This window comes from Triticum aestivum, chromosome 4A (genome assembly GCF_018294505.1).
Source record: "Triticum aestivum cultivar Chinese Spring chromosome 4A, IWGSC CS RefSeq v2.1, whole genome shotgun sequence".
Lineage (NCBI taxonomy): Eukaryota > Viridiplantae > Streptophyta > Magnoliopsida > Poales > Poaceae > Triticum > Triticum aestivum.
Genome location: NC_057803.1, coordinates 510967200 through 510989114, shown reverse-complemented (window position 1 = coordinate 510989114; position 21915 = coordinate 510967200). Strand labels below are relative to the sequence as shown.

Genomic DNA, 21915 nt, shown 5'->3' with positions numbered 1-21915 from the left:
CATCGACTTTGGAACCATTTCCCACGCACATCGTCACCTCGTCCTTAGCCAATCTTCGCTCAATCCGTAGCCCCTGTTTCGAGTTGCAAATATTAGCAACAGAACCAGTATCAAATACCCAGGTGCTACTGCGAGCATTAGTAAGGTACACATCAATAACATGTATATTACATATACCTTTGTTCACCTTGCCATCCTTCTTATCCGCCAAATACTTGGGGCAGTTCCACTTCCAGTGACCAGTCTGCTTGCAGTAGAAGCACTCCGTTTCAGGCTTAGGTCCAGACTTGGGTTTCTTCTCTTGAGCAGCAACTTTCTTGTTGTTCTTCTTGAAGTTCCCCTTCTTCTTCCCTTTGCCCTTTTTCTTGAAACTAGTGGTCTTGTTGACCATCAACACTTGATGCTCCTTCTTGATTTCTACCTCCGCAGCCTTTAGCATTGCGAAGAGCTCGGGAATTGTTTTATTCATCCCTTGCATATTATAGTTCATCACGAAGCTCTTGTAGCTTGGTGGCAGTGATTGAGGAACTCTGTCAATGACACTATCAACCGGAAGATCAACTCCCAGCTGAGTCAAGTGATTATGGTACCCAGACATTCTGAATATATGTTCACTGACAGAACTATTCTCCTCCATTTTGCAGTTGTAGAACTTATTGGAGACTTCATATCTCTCAATCCGGGAATTTGCTTGAAATATTAACTTCAACTCCTGGAACATCTCATATGCTCCATGACGTTCAAAACGTCGTTGAAGTCCCGGTTCTAAGCCGTAAAGCATGGCACACTAAACTATCGAGTAGTCATCAGCTTTGCTCTGCCATACGTACTTAGCATCGTCAGTTGCATCAGCAGTAGGCCTGGCACTCAGCGGTGCTTCCACGATGTAATTCTTCTGTGCAACAATGAGGATAATCCTCAAGTTACAGACCCAGTCACGTTCTTAGCGTCGTCAGTTGCATCAGCAACAGGCCTGGCACTCAGCGGTGCTTCCACGACGTAATTCTTCTGTGCAACAATGAGGATAATCCTCCAGTCCGTGTAATTGCTACCATCATCTTCCAACTTTGCTTTCTCAAGGAACGCATTAAAATTCAACGGAACAACAGCACGGGCCATCTATCTACAATCAACATAGACAAGCAAGATACTATAAGGTACTAAGTTCATGATAAATTTAAGTTCAATTAATCATATTACTTAAGAACTCCCACTTAGATAGACATCCCTCTAATCCTCTGAGTGATCACGTGATCCAAATCAACTAAACCATGTCTGATCATCACGTGAGATGGAGTAGTTTCAATGGTGAACATCACTATGTTGATCATATCTACTATATGATTCACGCTCGACCTTTCGATCTCCGTGTTCCGAGGCCATATCTATTATATGCTAAGCTCGTCAAGTTTAACCTGAGTATTCCGCGTGTGCAACTGTTTTGCACCCGTTGTATTTGAACGTAGAGCCTATCACACCCGATCATCACGTGGTGTCTCAGCACGAAGAACTTTCGCAACGGTGCATACTCAGGGAGAACACTTATACTTTGATAATTTAGTGACGGATCATCTTATAATGCTACCGTCAATCAAAGCAAGATAAGATGCATAAAAGATAAACATCACATGCAATCATATAAGTGATATGATATGGCCATCATCATCTTGTGCTTGTGATCTCCATCTCTGAAGCACCGTCATGATCACCATCGTCACCGGCGCGACACCTTGATCTCCATCGTAGCATCGTTGTCGTCTCGTCAATCTTATGCTTCCACGACTATCGCTACTGCTTAGTGATAAAGTAAAGCATTACAGGGTGATTGCATTGCATACAATAAAGCGACAACCATATGGCTCCTGCCAGTTGCCGATAACTCGGTTACAAAACATGATCATCTCATACAATAAAATATAGCATCATGTCTTGACCATATCACATCACAACATGCCCTGCAAAAACAAGTTAGACGTCCTCTACTTTGTTGTTGCAAGTTTTACGTGGCTGCTACGGGCTAAGCAAGAACCGTTCTTACCTTCGCATCAAAACCACAACGATAGTTTGTCAAGTTGGTGCTGTTTTAACCTTCGCAAGGACCGGGCGTAGCCACACTCGGTTTAACTGAAGTTGGAGAAACTGACACCCGCCAGTCACCTTTGTGCAAAGCACGTCGGTAGAACCAGTCTCGCGTAAGCGTACGCGTAATGTCAGTCCGGGTCGCTTCATCCAACAATACCGCCGAACCAAAGTATGACATGCTGGTAAGCAGTATGACTTGTATCGCCCACAACTCACTTGTGTTCTACTCGTGCATATAATATCAACGCATAAAACCTGGCTCGGATGCCACTGTTGGGGAACGTAGTAATTTCAAAAAAAAATCCTACGCACACGCAAGATCATGGTGATGCATAGCAACGAGAGGAGAGAGTGTTGTCCACGTACCCTCGTAGACCGAAAGCGGAAGCGTTAGCACAACGCGGTTGATGTAGTTGTACGTCTTCATGATCCGACCGATCAAGTACCGAACGTACGGCACCTCCGAGTTCAGCACACGTTCAGCCCGATGACGTCCCTCGAACTCCGATCCGGCCGAGTGTTGAGGGAGAGTTTCGTCAGCACGACAGCGTGGTGACGATGTTGATGTTCTACTGACGCAGGGCTTCGCCTAAGCACCGCTACAGTATTATCGAGGTGGACTATGATGGAGGGGGCACCGCACACGGCTAAGAGACGATCAACTTGATCAACTTGTGTCACGAGGTGCCCCCCTGCCCCTGTATATAAAGGAGCAAGGGGGAGAGGTGCGGCCAGCCTTGGGGCGCGCCAGGAGGAGTCCTACTCCCACCGGGAGTAGGATTCTCCCTCCCCTTTCCTAGTTGGATTAGGACTTGGGAGGGGGGAATAAGGAAAGAGGGGGGCCGGCCCCCTTTGCCTAAACCAATTCGGTTTGGGCCTTGGGGGCACACTTCCCTTGCTTCCTCTCCTTTTCCATTAAGACCCATGTAGGCCCATTAAGCCCCCGGGGGGTTCCGGTAACCTCCCGGTACTCCGGTAAAATCCCAATTTCACCCGGAACACTTCTGACATCCAAACATAGGCTTCCAATATATCAATCTTCATGTCTCGACCATTTCAAGACTCCTCTTCATGTCCATGATCACATCCGGGACTCCGAACAACCTTCGGTACATCAAAACATATAAACTCATAATATAACTGTCATCGTAGCGTTAAGCGTGCGGGCCCTATGGGTTCGAGAACTATGTAGACATGACCGAGACACGTCTCCGGTTAATAACCAATAGCGGAACCTGGATGCTCATATTGGCTCCTACATATTTTACGAATATCTTTATCGGTCAGACCGCATAACAACATACATTGTTCCCTTTGTCATCGGTATGTTACTTGCCCGAGATTCGATCGTCGGTATCTCAATACCTAGTTCAATCTCGTTACCGACAAGTCTCTTTACTCGTTCCGTAATACATCATCCCACAACTAACTCATTAGTTGCAATGCTTGCAAGGCTTAAGTGATGTGCATTACTGAGAGGGCCCAGAGATACCTCTCCGACAATCAGAGTGACAAATCCTAATCTCGAAATATGCCATCCCAACAAGTACCTTCGGAGACACCTGTAGAGCACCTTTATAATCACCCAGTTACGTTGTGACGTTTGGTAGCACACAAAGTGTTCCTCCGGTAAACGGGAGTTGCATAATCTCATAGTCATAGGAACATTTATAAGTCATGAAGAAAGCAATAGCAACAAACTAAACGATCAAGTGCTATGCTAACGGAATGGGTCAAGTCAATCACATCATTCTCTAATGATGTGACCCCGTTAATCAAATGACAACTCATGTCTATGACTAGGAAACTTAACCATGTTTGATTCAACGAGCTAGTCAAGTAGAGGCATACTAGTGACACTCTGTTTATCTATGTATTCACACATGTATTATGTTTCTGGTTAATACAATTCTAGCATGAATAATAAACATTTATCATGATATAAGGAAATAAATAATAACTTTATTATTGCCTCTAGGGCATATTTCCTTCAGATACGATTTGGCGCGAAAGTGGATGGGCCCGCCGAGTCAGCGACGCGCCGCTTCGTCGCCCTCATCGCCTCAGTTCTCGCAGGAATCAATGCGAATGATGCCGCACCGGTCAGCGTTCATTGATGCCTCACGAGCAGCGCAGTGAACGCGCCGCAATGCGCGTCCAGCCACGCGTCGCCCGGCATGCAGCCCGACGCCGCCCAACTACGGCTATAAAAGGCGACCTCCCTGCCGGTGGATGCCACATCTTTCATTTCCCCCCTCTCCGGCGCAGAAAGCAACACTCTCTCCCCTCTTCCCGCCGACGAGAAAGATGGCCGAGAGGTACCTAGGCGACGGCGCGGCGGCGAATGGCTTCGGTCGCCGCCACCTCCAAGAGGCGGAGGCGCGGCTGCTATACGAGGCGGAGTACCCGGCGCCCCTGGACATGCGGGTGCCGGGGACGTGGAGGCTGAGCATCACGCTCGAAGGGGCGGCGAGATCACCCGCATTCGCTCCTCCCTGACGGAGGAAAAGCGAAACGAGCCGCGCTACGCCGCCGACAGCCACACCCCCTGGACGATGTACTTCGAGCGCCGCCGCGAGGAGCAGATCGCCTCCACCAACGACGTCATCCCGCGGGGCCGCCACAATGCCGACGTGCGGCGCGAGTGGTGGGGCGTTCCGGGCCGCACCCTCGAGGCCGTCCTTGACCACATCGAGACCGACAACGTGCCGCACCTCGACTACCCGGAGCGGCCGTCCTTCTCTCGCAGCCGTGGTAGCTCCTGGATGCGGTGACGGATGGAGCCGGGGTCGTCCTCGTCGTCGGGCTCCGGCTCGCCAGCCCCGCTCCGCCCCGTCAAACCCGAGCTGGAGGAGACGCCGCTCCGGCGCCGCACCCGCAGCGGCACCCTCTTCATCAACGAGGCCGCTCCGCCCCGCTCCTCCCCGTGCGGATCCTAACTCCTGGTCCGGCCGAAGCCGGAGCCGGGGCTGCTCCCGGTGAAGCCGGGGCACGTCGAGATGGCGGCCCCCGACAACGAGTCCGCCCTCAAGTGGGCGAAGGAGGACTATGTCCGGGAGCAGGTACGCCGCCAGCGTTGGGCGTACGAGGAGCTCCAGGCCCGTCGCCGCGGTCGCGAGGAAGGCGACGTCATCGTCCTCGACAGCAACAAGGAGGGCGAGGCCGGGCCGTCCAGCGCACCACCGCGCCTCGACGACCTGGGTCAGGGCTGCAGCAGGGACAGCGCCGGCCCAAGCCAGCCGCACGACGACGACGACGGCGACGGTGACTACACCCGCTTCTACAGACTTCTCGGCATGTAGACGGCGACAACGGCGACGGCGGTGGTGGCTAGGCGTCGTTTAGGCGTTGTCAAGGCGTAGTTTGCATGTGTTTTGTGTGTGTTTTTTATAAATTTCAATAAAGTTTCGCCGAGTTCGTGCAAAAAACGCCGAATTTTCATATATTTTGTACGGACGTCGCCAAACCTGGGGCGACCCGTGAAACGATGACTGGGAGCTAGGTCGCCTCATGAATCAATCTAGCGTCGGCTTGCCCCAGATGACTCTTTTTCAGCGCCTTGGGGTTGGGGGGCCGAATGGCTGAAGATGCTCCAAGGGTCCCTGCCAACCAACGAGCGCACAGATTTGCCAGCCGACCAAAAGATGGAAACGGATATAACATGCGTAGCTATATTTGGCGAAAGCAGCCGCGGCAGGAGAAGACCCGGCCGACAGCATCTCCCTCGCCCATTGCACCGCTCGGACAGGTTTTTTCTTCTTTTTCGGGTAACTAGGACAGGATTAAAGCCGCCGTCGTCGTCATGGGTCCATCATCTCTTGAGTGAATCCCAAATTCCCAATCTTATCTACCACTCCAGTCCCTGCACTGATACGATAGCAAGCACAAACGATTGGGTCGCCCGCGTGAACTTCTGTTTCGCCAGCCGGTTGGATGTCACGTACAAACAACCCGACCGTCCAGTATGAACAATCGACGTACGTGCTCGAACGTGTCGTTCTACTCACGAGCTCATATGCAACTGATATGAGCCCAATCGTTTTTTTTTCTCTTTGTTGTTTTGGGGCCAGATATTTAATTTTGTGCGTAGCATGCAAATAATCAAATTAGTTGATGATACTTTATACTACTTATAGAACGTGCATATGTAGTTGTAATTTTTTTTGTTACTTTTAAATGTATTTTGATTTGTTTTGGAGCCTGTCCTCTACCGCCACACTGTCAACAACCCCATAGTACTTTATATGTAAAAAATGTCGTATCTAACCATTACAAAATTGCATGCGGTGAGATTAATTTTGTGAAACTTCTTTAGCACAGTACAGACGCAAACGCTCATATACACGCATATGCACTCACTTCTATGAACGCACACACGCACATATTATCCCTATGAGCAACTCCGAAAGACCGAGTCGGCATATCATCTTGAAATTTACGAATTCATCATAGACACCTTGTCGTCGACGGGAACGTCTTCTCCCACTAAATGTGCATCGTCGAGATGCTGAAATAATTTCTGGAATAAATGCGAGCACCAGGACTTGAATTGTACAGTGGCCTCACCTAGTAGAAAGATAAATAGCCGTACTCCATCCGTCTCGTGAAGAGTGTACGTTTGGCTTTGAAATTTGTCCACAGGAGAGTGTAGTTCTATCTTTCAAATGCACTTTAAAATGAAAAAAAATGCTTTTCTCTCATCACACGGCAATCAAGACCAATAACATTGTACACATGGTTTGCTTAATTTTTACATGCACTTAGCTCATTGGGGTTAGGTAATTAAAGATAAGAGAGATGATGGTTTACACCTTAACAATGCATTTTTTTACTCCACTTTATAATTTATCTTAAAATTTTCTATATACACACTTTTCACCGGACGGAGGGAGTATACTACTACACATGAATCTATCTATAACTATCTAAATAAGCCATGCTTAGTTCGCAGTGGTATAAGAGGCAGGTGGCAAGCGTTGGTGTCATCAGAAGATTCTTCGGCTTTAATTGTATTTTTTCTTCTTGACTAGTGTCCGTTTATGCAAAGACTAGTGTTCTGCTATTTTTTAAGTTTTATCCAATCGATGTGTATATAACTTGTACTATGATTCTTATAATATATTTTTTCGTTTTAAAATAAATGATTCAATTTTTTATTAACTTTATATGTGAAAGCACATATTATAGGACGGAGGGAGTAGTTCTCAGTTATCGTGTAGACGATACAACTCTCGTCTCCTATTGTCTCAGATGAAATTGCTGTCCCCGATGCTCGGCCGATGCCTCGGGGCGCGGCTATGCGCCGCCCGCATCGAGCCCTACCCAGGCTCGCCTACAGGGCAACACGTATTACGCGGCCCAGTAGGCGTGGCTAGTCTGTTGATGTCATGTTACTTTCCTTCTTTTTATTTCTTCCATTTTTATTCACATTTTTGTTTTACTCTGTTTCCCTTTTACACTTTGTTTATATTCTGAAATATTCTAAATATATACACCGAAAAATTACATAAAATATTTAAAAAATGTTAATCTTGCATTAAAAAAATGTTAGACGTGTATAGAAAAAAATGCTTCTACGCATACAAAAAATGTACAGTGTGAAACAGAAAATAGTAAAATGTTAAGTATGTGTACAAAAATGTTCGCATAATTCAAAGAAAACATGTCACATTACCAAAATGTTCACAAGTTTTAGAATATCTGTCCGGAACATTTTTATAAAATGTTTGTACAATGTAAAGAAAAGTTTGCATAGTTTAGAAAAAATATCATTATTATTTTTATCATTAAAAATGCTCAATTGAATTTTAAAAATTGTTTAACATGTATTTGATAAAATGATCAAATCATGTTTTCATATAGTGCAAAAAATGTTTAAAAAATAGGAAATATTTATGAAAGGATGTTTATATGTATACAAGAAATGCAAGCACATCCATGAAAAAAATAGACATTAAAAAATATATTAAAAACATTTATCGTGTATTTTAAAAGTGTTAAACGTGTGTACAAAATGTTCCTCGTGTATAGGAAAAATATAAAATACGTATGAAAAATGTAGATATGTGTCAGAAAAACAGAAAAATAGAAGCTAACAAAAGATAAAAATACAAAAATACAAAAGAAAAACAAATAACCAAAGAAATGAATAAAGAAACAAAAAACAAATATGATAGAGAAAGAAATAAAAACCTAGAAAAACAATGAGAAATCAAAGAAAACTGGAGCAAAAATTAAGAAAGAAAGAAAAACTGAGAAAGTCCAATGAGAAAACAAAGAAAACAAGCATAAAAATGAAGAAAGAAAGAAAAACTAAGAAAACCCAATAAGAAAAATAAAAAACCAAAGTATAAACAAAAGAAACTATAAAAAACAAATAAAAGAAATGAAAGTACAACAAGAAAACCCAAAAAAAAGATGATCAACCGAATGTCGTACAACAACCAACAGGAACTACTGTTAAATGGGACCAACCCGCTAGTATGACACATAGCTGTCACGGACGCCTTGACGTATCGGGGGGCAATTAAAGGGTACCCCTTGCGGGAGCCCCTCAAGGGTCATTTTTGGTGGGCAAAGAACGTGCCACTTGGCGCGCTCTCATCCACTGTCACGTGTCGGGTGCTGGGCGCTTACTCGGATTTTTTTTTGTTTTTTATCTGTCTATATACGTTTTCGGGGTTTAGATAGGTTTTTCATGTTTTTTTTTCTATTTTAGTTTGATTTTCTCTAGATCTTTGAGAAATTTTTTGGATTTTTTTTGGAAGAAAGAAACTGTTTTTCTTTCTTTCACGAGAGGCACACGCCTCCACGAGAAGCCAATCTGTATCTTTCGAAAAGAAAAAGAAACACACATGTTTGCTTCTCGTGAAGGCACAATTTTACTTTCGTGAGAGACACAACTGTGCCTTCCAGAGAAGGAAAAAATGTTTTTTTATTCCACAAGAGGCGCAGATTTGTTACTCGTTGAGGCACATATTTGTTTATGCGAGAGGCTCACTTGTGCCTCTTAGAAAGAAAAAAAAAATAAGTTTTTTTCTTCCATGAGAGGGATATATTAGTTTTTTGTGGAGACACATGTTTGCTTCCACGAGAGGACAACTATGCTTCTTTGAAATGGGAAAAAATTGTTTCTTTCTGTTTTAGTAAAAAAAAGTGTTTATGGCAATGGTTTTTTCTACCATTTTTTCATGAAAAATAGTTCATAGAAACCTATTAACACAAGATCAAATTTCAAAGATCTCGAGGCGATGAATCCAACAGTGAAAACAATTCAGGATTCAGATGCATGGTTCAAAAGATAAAACATTTCAAAAAAGAATCTATGAAAGAAGGAAAATTCTAGAAATTTCGGGCATATCAAGATTGCGATTTTTTATTGAGGGTTGCATTTTTATTTTTGAACTCTTTTAAGGGAAGGTTGCGATTCTTTTTTGTGCTAGGCCGGCCTCCAAACGGGCTTTTCGGCTTCATGAGCGAGAGAGAAAACGGCGGGGCTATCCTGATATTCGTACTTGCATGGCATGTTTTGTTTGGAGTAATAATATTTTTTTAGGCACAATACAAACGCAGACATTCATACATACGCACACACATCCTATCCTTATGAGCACCTTCAAGATACTGAACCGGCACATTATCTTAAGATGACAAAGTAACGCTTTTGTAGTCGACATGAACGTCTCCTCCCACTGAACGGACATCACCGGAAGGCCTGAAATAAATTTAGAAAAATGCTAGTACCAATGCTAAGTCTAGTATTTGAACCCTGGTGGACCGGAGAAACCACTGTCCTCCTAACCATTCAACCACATGTTGGTTCGCGAGTAATAATACTTAGAGCTGACTGTTTAATTTGGAAAACGTTTTGTTTCAGACAGATGATTTCTATCTCTCGTAAACTGCATTCTTCGACACATGTCCCTATGGACCGGATCGCCGCTTATCATTTTCTCTCCCTTGTCTCTTTTGTTCATACGCCTGAGCTCGTTTTCTTTTCTCTGTTCTTCTTCCTCCCTTCGGCACATCGCTCGCACACATATCAACACTACACACCAGCACAGATGCTTGTGTGCGAGCTCCCGCTTGGGAAGCTGCACTAGCAGTAGTCCTGGCCATCTCTGGCCCAGCCCTGTCAGCCCACCCAGGCCCGGCCCTAAAATCCAGGGCCTAGGCCCGATGGGCTTGCCCATGGGCCGGGCTTGGGCCTAAGTTTTGAGCCCACCAGCAGGGCCTGGACGGGCTTGAGATTGGCATATTGGCATTTTAAGGAAGAGGCCGGCCCACGGCCCTAAGCCCTAAGGGCTTTTTAGGGCTTTTTACCAGATGGGCCGGGCTTGGGCTTGAAAAGTAGACCTGATGGTAGGGCATGGGCCTTAGTTTTCTGCCATGGGCTTTTTAAGGCCCGGCCCGGCCCGGCCCATGGCCAGGTATAACTAGCGGTGAGCAGCATTCTCTCCGTTGCAGACGTTCGCCGACGCTGCACACCCTGGCACCGACGACCTGCCATGGCTGCGGAGCAGTGCTGTGGAGGCGGCAAGCGGCGCTGCAAAAGGATGACGTTGATCACCGTTGCAGAGGAGAGGGCATCGATGTTGTAGTGGCATACAAAGTTGTGCAACACAGCGGATGATGCCTCAAGCACGAGTGTTGCAATGAAGCTTCGCCGGGGGACGTCACCGCTGCGATGGAGCTTTGCCTCGCCGTGCGGTGCTGGCCGTGGAGCTGCAACGGAGCCTCGCCAGGGGTCCGTCGGTGCTTCAATGAAGCTTTGACACGCCATGCAGTGCTGCCTACAATGAAGCATCGAGGGGGAGGGGGGTTAGTCCGACGATGAGGCTTTTTGCGACGCCGCGTCATGCTGCCATGGAGCTACCATGGGAGCATCGGCAGGGTCTGTCGTTGCTGCCATGGAGTGTTGCGATGCAGCTCGCCGGAGAGAGTGCTCTAGTCGCCGACGAAGCATCGGTGGCGGCACCAGCGAAGTGATGCGATGGAGCTCGCCGGAGAGTCACCTGAGAGAACGATGAGGATGCAATCACCGCCATCCTCAGCAGACGCCGATGTCAGAAGGAGGGGGCGGGGTGGCTTGCTGTTTGTAGCTGCAATGGCGGGATGAGAGGTGCTGCTATACTACCATGAGGTGCATGGATGAGAGAAAGGGTGAGGTGATGCATGGCGGATCGGACGGTTACGAGCTGGGATCGGATGGCTGGCCAGGCGGCTGATCTTTTCATAAGATCGGCCGGCTGATGCCTAACAGCCGCTGTTTACCATATACAGTAGGAGTATATTGGGAAGAGAATCGAATCGAACCGAATCAATTACTACGGTTGCATGCGTTGCAATCATTTTTTTTTTCAAGAACAAACAAGGCGTGTGTCATTTGCATTAAGGGGCCGAAGCCAGGAGGCCTCTAAGCGTACAATAAGGCCTCCTTTGGTTTGGAGGAATTTCACAGGAATTTTAGAGGATATGATTTTTATAGGATTTTTTTCTTTAGAGCCCTTTGGTTCATAGGAATAAATTCCTATTCCTACATACAATTGGTTCCTATCCTTCACATTTTATAGAAAAATAAAATTGAGTCTAGACTCAACGGAAAAATTACTTTGATGTCAAACAAATGACATCTCATTTCCTATTCCTACTCATAAAATTTGAGATACATGTCATCTCACTTCCTATAAAATTTTTATTTCTATGATAATCTTATCTTATGAACCAAAAGAGGCCTTAATAGTATTACATGGGATGCCAGCAGGCCCTATATTGGTGCGAGATTCATCCCTTTTCGATTCAATCTACGCCCGCAACATGGCCAAGCCCAAGGCAAAGCGGCTCAAGTCGTCCCCCAACGACGCCGCAGCGGCCGACGGCGTGGCCGCGAGCGCCATCGCGTCCTCCTACAACGACCACATACGCCCGCTCCTGGACGCCGTGGACCGTCTGCGCCATCTCAATGTCACGCAGGAGGGCATCCAGCTGCCCACCATCGTCGTCGTCGGCGACCAGTCCAGCGGCAAGTCCAGCGTTCTCGAGTCGCTCGCCGGCATCAGCCTCCCGCGCGGCCAGGGTATCTGCACCCGCGCGCCGCTCGTCATGCGCCTCAAGGGCGACCCTTCCGGCGGCGACGCCCCCGTGCTGCAGCTCGAGTACGGCGCCGGCCGCGTCGTCAGCACCTCCGAGGCCGAGGTCGCCGACGCCATCGACGCGGGCACCGCCGAGATCGCCGGCTCTGGCAAGGGCATCTCCGACAGGCCCATCACCCTCTTCGTGCGGAAGCGCGGCCTCCCGGACCTCACCCTCGTCGACCTCCCCGGCATCACGCGCGTGCCCGTCAAGGGCCAGCCCGACGACATCTACGAGCAGGTCGCCGGGATCATCCAGGAGTACATCGCGCCCAAGGAGAGCATAATCCTCAACGTGCTCTCCGCCACGGTCGACTTCCCGACCTGCGAGTCCATCCGGATGTCGCAGCAGGTGGACCGCAACGGCGACCGCACGCTTGCCGTCGTCACCAAGTCCGACAAGGCCCCCGAGGGGCTGCTAGACAAGTCACCATGGACGACGTCAACATCGGCCTCGGTTACGTCTGCGTCCGCAACCGCGTCGGCGACGAGACGCACGACCAGGCGCGCGCCGAGGAGGAGCGGCTGTTCGACCATCACCCGCTCCTGTCCAGAATCGACAAGTCCATGGTGGGCATCGCCGTGCTCGTGCAGCGCCTCATGCAGATCCAGGCGACCATCATCGCCAAGTGCCTCCCCGACATCGTGTCATCGTCAAGCAGATCACCGACCGGCTCAGCCACAGCACTGCCGAGCTGGAGCAGATGCCACCGGATCTCAACAACGTCGCCGACGCGGTGCGAGCCTTTTTCCACATTGTCAAGCGGACGTGCTCGTCGGTGGAGAAGATGCTCGTGAGGGGCGAGTTCGAGGAGTGCCCCGACGACCGCCACTTCCACGGAACCGCGCGTATCGCCGAGATGCTGAACGCGTACGCGAAGAAGCTGCCGGCGGAGTGCCCCGAGCACGGCAGTTACCTGTTCCTGATGGAGGAGGTGCGCATCCTGGAGGAGACCACGGCCATCAAGCTCCCCGACTTCCTCCCAAGGTCGGCGTTCCTCGTCCTGCTCAAGAAGAAGGTCCAGACCGTCGTGCAGGGGCCGCACGACCTCGTCCGCGAGGTCTGGGACTATGTCGAGGACCTGACGCTCAAGGTGCTGCTGCAGCACTCGACCGACTTCCCGCAGGTGCAGCCGTCATGCCGCCGCGCCGTCCAGAGCATGATGGACAAGGCACGAGCGCAGTCGGCGCGGCACGTCACGGAGCTGATCGACATGGAGCTTGTGGCCGACTACACGTACAATCCCGACTACAGCAAGCTCATGGAAGGCTACGGCAAGTTCATGGAGGCCGTGAAAGACCGCACCAAACCCACGGCCGTCACCCTGAAGGGCTTCGGGAAGGTGGAGGTGGCGCACCTGAGGAACCACGACGACCTGGCCGGGCAGGCGTTCGACATGCGGGCTCTCCTTGGTGCTCCGGCTCGTCGACGGGCTGGCGCTGCACGTGCTGCGCGCCGTGAAGCGCCTTGCCGAGAACGACCTCGAGGTGGCGCTCTCTGACGAGCTCCTTGGGAACAAGATGACCGGGGTGGAGCGGATGCTCGCGCCGTCGCCCGGCACTGGCAGCAAGCGCCAGCGCCTCAAGAAGAGCATCGTATTGCTTCAGCAGTCCAAGGAGGCCGTGGCTTACATCATGGGAAAAAAATTATATGAGACCAGATCTCATGGTTAGCAGTCGAGACCCGCTTTGATGAATGACACGTGACATTCACAAATCTCAAAGCATCTAGTCCCCCTCCTCCCTCCTGATTTCAAATGGGGGTATAATCGATGCTTGTGATTTATGAATGTCACGTGTCATCCATCAGAATGGGTCTCGCGTGAGACATGATCTTATAAAATTCTTTTCCACATCATGGACATGATTAGCGCGGCAGGGAAAGTGTAGACCAGATGCATGTCAATGATGAGAATGTGCACGGGTATGGTGTTTGTGCTACACTGCGAGTGGTAGTCTTTTTATATGAGTCAAACTTTGTAAAGTTTGATTAGCTTTGTAGAAAAAATATTGACATTCACACTATAAAATCAATATTATTAGATGCATGATCAAATTAATTTTTATAAGTTTTTGGGTATGTCTAGGGCACATCTAGATGTGCTCTACTTATTGCACATCTAAGTGAGTGAGTCAAGCATAAAGAAAAAAAGAAAAAAGAAAAATATATTCACACGGATCTCAACATAAGATCAATGACATAGGACTTAGATGTGCAATACTTATGGTACATCTAGATGTGCTTTAGCAAAACTGTTTTCATAACATATAATTTTAGTATTGTAGATGTTGACACTTTTTTCTATAAAGTTAGTCAAAGTTTGTCAAGTTTGACTTTGACCAAATCTTATATGCAGACTAAAAAGAAACGAGGGGAGTACTTATAATTCTACCTTCTACAAATCTATAGTACGCCTAGGCATACTTTCGAGAAAAAAAGACTTCGACGAAAAAATTGAACTTTGTTGAGGGCGTATTCTCAAGTCAACTCAAAAATCTTTGTTAGAGGCGTATTTGTTGAGTCTGTCTAGAGCACGTATAGATATTCAGATTACTCATAGACCTTTCAAAAGATAATATGGGTTTTATTCATTAAACACCGATCTGACAAAACTGAAAAGACAATAGGACCCTACCTAAAAGGATCGATATTGTTGACATGAGGGGGGGGGGGGGGGAATAGGCAACTATCAATTTTTAACTTTTCTTAACAAATTAGGTTTAGCAACAAATAAATTGTGTAGATATGCAACTAGGTGAGCAACCTATATGATGCTTGCAACACAAGCAACACAAGCAAGCTAAGGATACACAACAAGAAAAGATTGCTCAAGGTAAAGATAAGAGATAACCACAAGTGGAGACGGTGAAGACGAGGATGTGTTACCGAAGTTCTTTTCCTTTGAGAGGAAGTACGTCTTCGTTGGAGCGGTGTGGAGGCACTATAACACCCCAAAATTTTTAATTGGCTATTTTTTTCTTTTTCATAAAGAGAGTATCTTGGATTTTTAATCATGACCTCTCTAAAATTCTTGTTATTCCCGTGATTCATCTTATAAAAATCTCTCATTTAAAAACTTCAATGTTTCATTTTTGATTTCAGATTTGTGGAATTCTTCTTTCAACAATTTTGGCAAGGATTTTAAAATTTTAAGAAGGGGTCATCTTTAAAATAAAACTTGCCTAAATTCCTTTTCTTGAAAAATAGTGGTATTGTCAAAAACTAAAACCCTTTGCAAAATGACCTTACTAAACATTTCTCTGCCTAGGACAGAACCCAAATTCTGCTCTAACTATTCCCCTCCTCTCTCTCTCTCTCTCACACACACACACACACACACACACACACACACACACACACACACACTATTTTCTTTTAATCCAAATTGTTTTTCCAACAATACTTGACCTTATTAGTAATTGAAAAGGAACTCTCTTTTCTCTAACCCTTCCGACCTCACCAAAATTTCAACAACAAGATCTTAGTACCTATGCCAAATTCTTTAAAAACATTCAGGTCCATAGTCCAAATAATTCAAATTTCATTTGGATTAAATTTGGACCAGATTCATATTCCTTGCTCAAAACCCAATCTCTCCTACTCCAACAATTCTGAAACTTTTACAGCATCTCAGAACTACATCAGAGAGCCTCCACAAAAAATTTAAAAAATGCCTAAGGGTCATTGGCATTCACAGTGACTCTGCCTGATTCCTTCCTGGCCTTCAATGCTCTTCGCCGAGGACCCCTCGCCAGCCTCTCCTTGTCGTCTGGCCGGTGGCAAGCCGGTGTAACGGCCGCCGACCACTGCCACGGCGAGCCGTGCGGTCATTTCAGCCACAGGCGGCATTTAACCAGCTCTGCACCGTCCAATGCCGCCCCTGGACTCCCCTGCCTCCACGCATCCCTTATCACCTCGCCTGACCACTGTCCACACCACCCAGACCCCACCTGTCAGTCACTGGAGCTGTCCACCGCCTGCCATGGCCGTACCCGAGCTCCACCGTGGGGAAATGGATAGGGCTCGAATTCGTCTATGTTGGCACTTCGAGAAGCCCCCTCCTGTCTCACTGGCACCCACCGTCCAAGCTCACCACCCGTACCTACCTCCACCGGCCGCCGTAACTCCGGCATGATCCGAGCCCGTCGGACTATTGGGAAACATAGCATGCAATTTCAAAAAAATTCCTACTTTCACGCAAGATCTATCTAGGAGATGCATAGCAACGAGAGAGGAGAGTGTGTCTACGTACCCTCATAGACCGAAAGCGGAAGCGTTTGACAACGCGATTGATGTAGTTGAACTTCTTCTAGATCCGACTGATCAAGCACCGAACGCACGTCATTCTGCACATGTTCAGCTCGATGACGTCCCTCGTCCTCTTGATCCAGCAAAGGTGTTGAGGAAGAAGATGAGTTCCGTCCGCACGATGGCGTGGTGACGGTGATGGTGAAGTGATCCACGCAGGGCTTCGCCTAAGCACTACGAAGATATGACCGGAGGCGTAAACTGTGGAGGGGGCGCCGCACATGGCTAGCAATTGTTGGTGTGTGTTCTAGGCGGGAGGGGGAAGGGAGCAGCCATTTTCGAGGGTAGAGTATTCAACCCAAATTTATTGATTCGACACAAGGGGAGCCAAAGAATATTCTTAAGTATTAGCAGCTGCGTTGTCAATTCAACCACACTTGGAAACTTAATATCTGCAGCAAAGTGTTTAGTAGCAAAGTAATATGATAGTAGTGGTAACGGTAGCAAAAGGTAATGATAGCAAAAGTAATGTTTTTGGTATTTTGTAGTGATGATAGCAGTAGCAGCGGAAAAGTAAATAAGCGAAGAACAATATATGGAAAGCTCATAGGCAATGGATCGGTGATAGAGAATTATGCCAGATGCGGTTCATCATGTAACAATCATAACCTAGGGTGACACAGAACTAGCTCCAATTCATCAATGTAATGTAGGCATGTATTCCAAATATAGTCATATGTGCTTATGGAAAAGAACTTGCATGACATCTTTTGTCCTACCCTCCCGTGGCAGCGGAGTCCTAACGGAAACTAAGGGATATTAAGGCCTCATTTTAATAGAGTACAGGACCAAAGCATTAACACATAGTGAATACATGAACTCCTCAAACTATGGTCATCACCGGTAAGTATCCCGATTATTGTCACTTTGGGGTTAACGGATCATAACACATAATAGGTGACTGTAGACTTGCAAGATAGGATCAAGAACTCTCATATATTGAAGAAAACACAATAGGTTCAGATCTGAAATCATGGCACTCGGGCCCTAGTGATAAGCATTAAGCATAGCAAAGTCATAGCAACATCAATCTCAGAACATAGTGGATACTAGGGATCAAACCCTAACAAAACTAACTCGATTACATGATAAATCTCATCCAACCCATCACCGTCCAGCAAGCCTACAATGGAATTACTCACGCACAGCGGTGAGCATCATGATATTGGTGATGGAGTGTGATGCCCCCGATTCAATCGTACACTAATCATACACGCAAACGTGTACGATCAAGATCAGGGACTCACGAGAAGATATCACAACACAACTCTACAAATAAAATAAGTCATACAAGCATCATATTACAAGCGAGGGTCCTCAAAGGCTCGAATACAAGAGCTCGATCATAGACGAGTCAGCGGAAGCAACAATATCTGAGTACAGACATAAGTTAAACAAGTTTGCCTTAAGAAGGCTGGCACAAACTGGGATACAGATCGAAAGAGGCGCAGGGGTCACGGCTATTCGAATAGAATAACTTCCCTGTAGGGGTGCACCACATTTCCCAACACGCTCGATCCCCTTTGTCCGGACACACTTTTCTGGGTCATGCCCGGCCTCGGAAGATCAACACGTCGCAGACCTACCTAGGCACAACAGAGAGGTCAGCATGCCGGTCTAAATCCTATGGCGCAGGGGTTTGGGCCCATCGCACATTGCACACCTGCATGTTGCGTACGCGGCCGGAAGCAGAACTAGCCCCCTTAATACAAGAGCAGGCTTACGGTCCAATCCTGCGCCCGCCGCTCAGTCGCTGATGTCACGAAGGATTCAGCTGATACCACGACGTCGAGTGCCCATAACTGTCCCCGCGTAGATGGTTAGTGCGTATAGGCCAGTGGCCAGACTCAGATCAAATACCAAGATATCGTTAAACGTGTTATCTTGAAATAACCGTGAACGCCGACCAGGGCCAGGCCCACCTCTCTCCTAGGTGGTCTCAACCTTCCCTGTCGCTTCGCCACAAAGATCCACACAGAGGGCTGTCGGGAAAGTATGTCCTTCCAGCCCCCAATTCGTGAATCAACCGCGGGTACTCCTCGAGCCAACCCGACTTTACTCATCACATGTATCATGTATAAAGTATATAGTATATACCCGTGATCACCTCCCGAGTGATCACATACTGATAGTATAGCATGGCAGACGGACAATAATGTAGGGCCACTGATGATAAACTACAATCCTATACTAAGCATTAGGATTGCAGGTAAAGGTAACAACAGTAGTAGCAAGGACAGGCTATGTATCAGGGTAGGATTAATGGAAAGCAGTAACATGCTACACTACTCTAATGCAAGCAGTATAGAGGAGAGTAGGCGATATCTGGAGATCAAGGGGGGGGGGGGCTTGCCTGGTTGCTTTGGCAAGAAGGGTCGTCAATACCGTAGTCGACAACAGGGGTACCGGCAGCGGTCTCGGGGTCTACCGGAAAGAAGTAACGGAGGGGAACACAATAAATAACAGTGCAATCAAAGCATCACAAGGCATAACATGACAATACGCGGTGCTAGGGGTGCCCTAACGCGGTAAGAGGTGGTACCGGTGAAGGGGGGAAACATCAGGGAAAATATCCCCGGTGTTTCGCGTTTTCGGACAGATGAACCGGAAGGGGAAAGTTGCGTGTTCTCTATGCTAGGGATGTGTGGCGGACGAACGGGCTGCGTATCCGGATTTGTCTTGTCGTTATGAGCAACTTTCATGTAGAAAGTATTTTCATCTGAGCTACGGTTTATTTTATATGATTTTCTAAAGTTTAAATCCTTTTTAGAATTTATTTATTTAATTAAATCGAACATTATCCAGAACAGTGAAAGGTGATGTCAGCATGACATTACCATGACGTCAGCAGGTCGAACCGAGCTGGCCAGAGTCAATTCAGGACTGTGGGTCCAGTGGGACCCACCTGTCATAGACTAACATGTTAATGATGGTTTAGTTAAGCAGGATTTGTTAACTTTAATTAATTGATTAGGTTAATTTATCAGATCTAATTAAGTTAACTAATTAATTAATTATTATTTTTAATTATTTTTTTATTCTTCTTTTTCTATTTTCATTTTACTCTACTTTCTTTTCTTTCTTTTTTATAGGGGGAGGACCCCACCTGAAAGTGGCTCTGGCCGCCTCCCTCCTATGCACAAACGCACACAGGGGAGGACAGAGGGTGCGCGGCCGGACATGGCCCCGACGAGGCCATGGCCGCGGCCGACAGCGGGATTGGCGGCAGGGGACGGCTGCGGGTGCACGGGGCGCGAGCGAGGGGGGCTTATAGGCGGTGGACGCGGTCGGCTGTGGCGGCCAGAGGAGCCGCCCGAGCCGTGCTGGGGCGGCGGCGCGCTAGCGAGCGACGGGGAGCCGAGGCAGGACGTGGGCGGTGACAGCGGGTCCAGCGAGCGGGCCGTGGGCACGGCTGCGCGGGGCAGGGGCTGCGTGCAGTGGCGCGCTGGGCGTGGCCCCAAGCAGCACGCAGGGGAGGAGGCGAGCGCAGCGCGGCGGCGATGGCAAGCGCGGGCATGGGTGGCGGCTGTGGTGCTCAACGCGGAGCGGTGGTGGGTGGGCAGAGCCGAGCGGCAAGGGCGGTGGTAGGCGCGGGTGGAGCGATGGCGACCAAAGGCGGGCTGCGCGCGTGCACGCACCGGCGGGGCATGGGGAAGAGGAGAAGGAGGGGGTCCTCACGGGGGTTGTAGGGTCAGGGGCAACGGGGGAGGCGAGGACGAGGGCGAAGACGGCCGGGCGACGAGGAGGCAGTCCGGCGGGGGGGGGGGGGGCAGTCCGGCGAGGGGCGTCGGCCTGGTGGCGATGGGAACCGGCGACGGCGTCGATGGGGTCGGGGCAGAGGCTGTCACACCCTAGTTAGTTCAAGCATTAGAGTGTGCATTATGTTTAAATTCCTCTTCAAAATGGGGAAGACATAACCCCCAACCCCCCTGGAAACAACTAGAGTTTACTAAAATTATTTTTCAATGAACCTGAAATCCCTTCTAAAAAGTTCACTCTCTTTGTCTTGGGTTAGAACCTCTGGCAAAATTGGTGCACAATTTTCTAGGTCAACAGAAGGTCATTGAATTAAATCATAAGTATTTGAATTTGGGCATTTAAATGCTATAAAATAATTTAAATGCTCAAATAATTCTGGAAATAAATGTTTGCTATTGGAAATATTCTAAACAGAGCCCACAATAATTTTCAGGATTTTTAGAAACGTTTTAGTATTTTTAATAAAGCCCAACAGTTGCAGTTTAATAGAAAAAGAAAACAATCAGAAAAAAAGAGAGAGAGAAGGAAGCCCACCTGGGCCTTACCTGTGCTGGCCCAGCGCACCTGGCTCGGCCCAGCCGACTGGCCTTGCCAGTCGTTGTCCTCCTCCCGCCAGAAGGACGAGGAGCGCGTGGCCGGCGCCCGCGGCCACACGCCGGCCACCTCCTGCTTCTGCCGACGCCCTGGAGACGTCCAGGGATGCCACGCCGACCCCCACGTCACCCTCTCATCCTCCCTCACTCTCCCCCTCATCTCCCTCACCCTCTCCCGTGATGGCCGAGCGCGATCCTCGCCGCCGTTCGCCGTAGACGTCACCAGAGCCACCCCTCGCCCCTCCGACAAGCCCAATAGCTCCGCCTCGTCGCTCTGGACCTCTCCGCTGACCCACGTGACTCCAAACGCCGCCGAACGCCGTCTTCGCCCTCGTCTTCAACCTTGGGCACCCGAGCCGTCTCCGGTCGATTCGGCGCCGCCAGGACCTCCCCGAGCTCGCTGACCCCCTCTCCGACCCCGCTGTGAGCTCCTCTTCCTCTTCCCCTAGCTCCCGTGCTCGTTTGGCCTCTGTAGTCGCCACTTTCCACTGCACCCGAAAGCTCCTCGCCGCCGGCCATGGCGCCATCGTGGCTAGAGCCACAATGGCTCGAAGCCAAGCTCACCGTTGTGCTCAGCGCAGCACCAGGAGCCCGTAGCCACCACCAGCTCCTTCTCCCGTGCACCGTAGCGTCGAACCCAACCCCGTCCGAACTCCAGCCGCCGCCACGAGCTCGATTCCGGCGAGCTCACTCCACCCCCAGCTCCTCCCACTTGCCCCACTAGATGCGCGCGAGCCCCAGCTACGCGTAGGACCCAAACCGCGGTCGATTTGGTCGCCTGTGGGCAATCTCCGAAGCCCTCCGCCGTCTTGGCCTCGCCGGCGACTCAACGCCGGCGGGATTAGCCCCGCTGACCAGGGTTTGACCCCAGTTTGACTCCCCTGAGTCAATGACAAGTGGGCCCCCTCCGCTAACTAAATCAAATTACTCTTAACTAAAAGTAATTAGTTTAATTAACTACTGACACGCGGGACCCACCAGTCAGGTTTGACCTGGACGTCCCCGTTGACCACTGACGTCACCCTGACGTAATGCTGACGCA

At 48.6% G+C, this 21915-nt stretch overlaps 1 pseudogene; it reads left to right on the top strand.

Annotated features, from left to right (window-relative positions):
* The first annotated feature begins 11898 nt into the window (after positions 1 to 11898).
* LOC123082168 (dynamin-related protein 4C-like) lies at positions 11899 to 14102 on the top strand (annotated as a pseudogene).
* The last annotated feature ends 7813 nt before the right edge of the window (positions 14103 to 21915 follow it).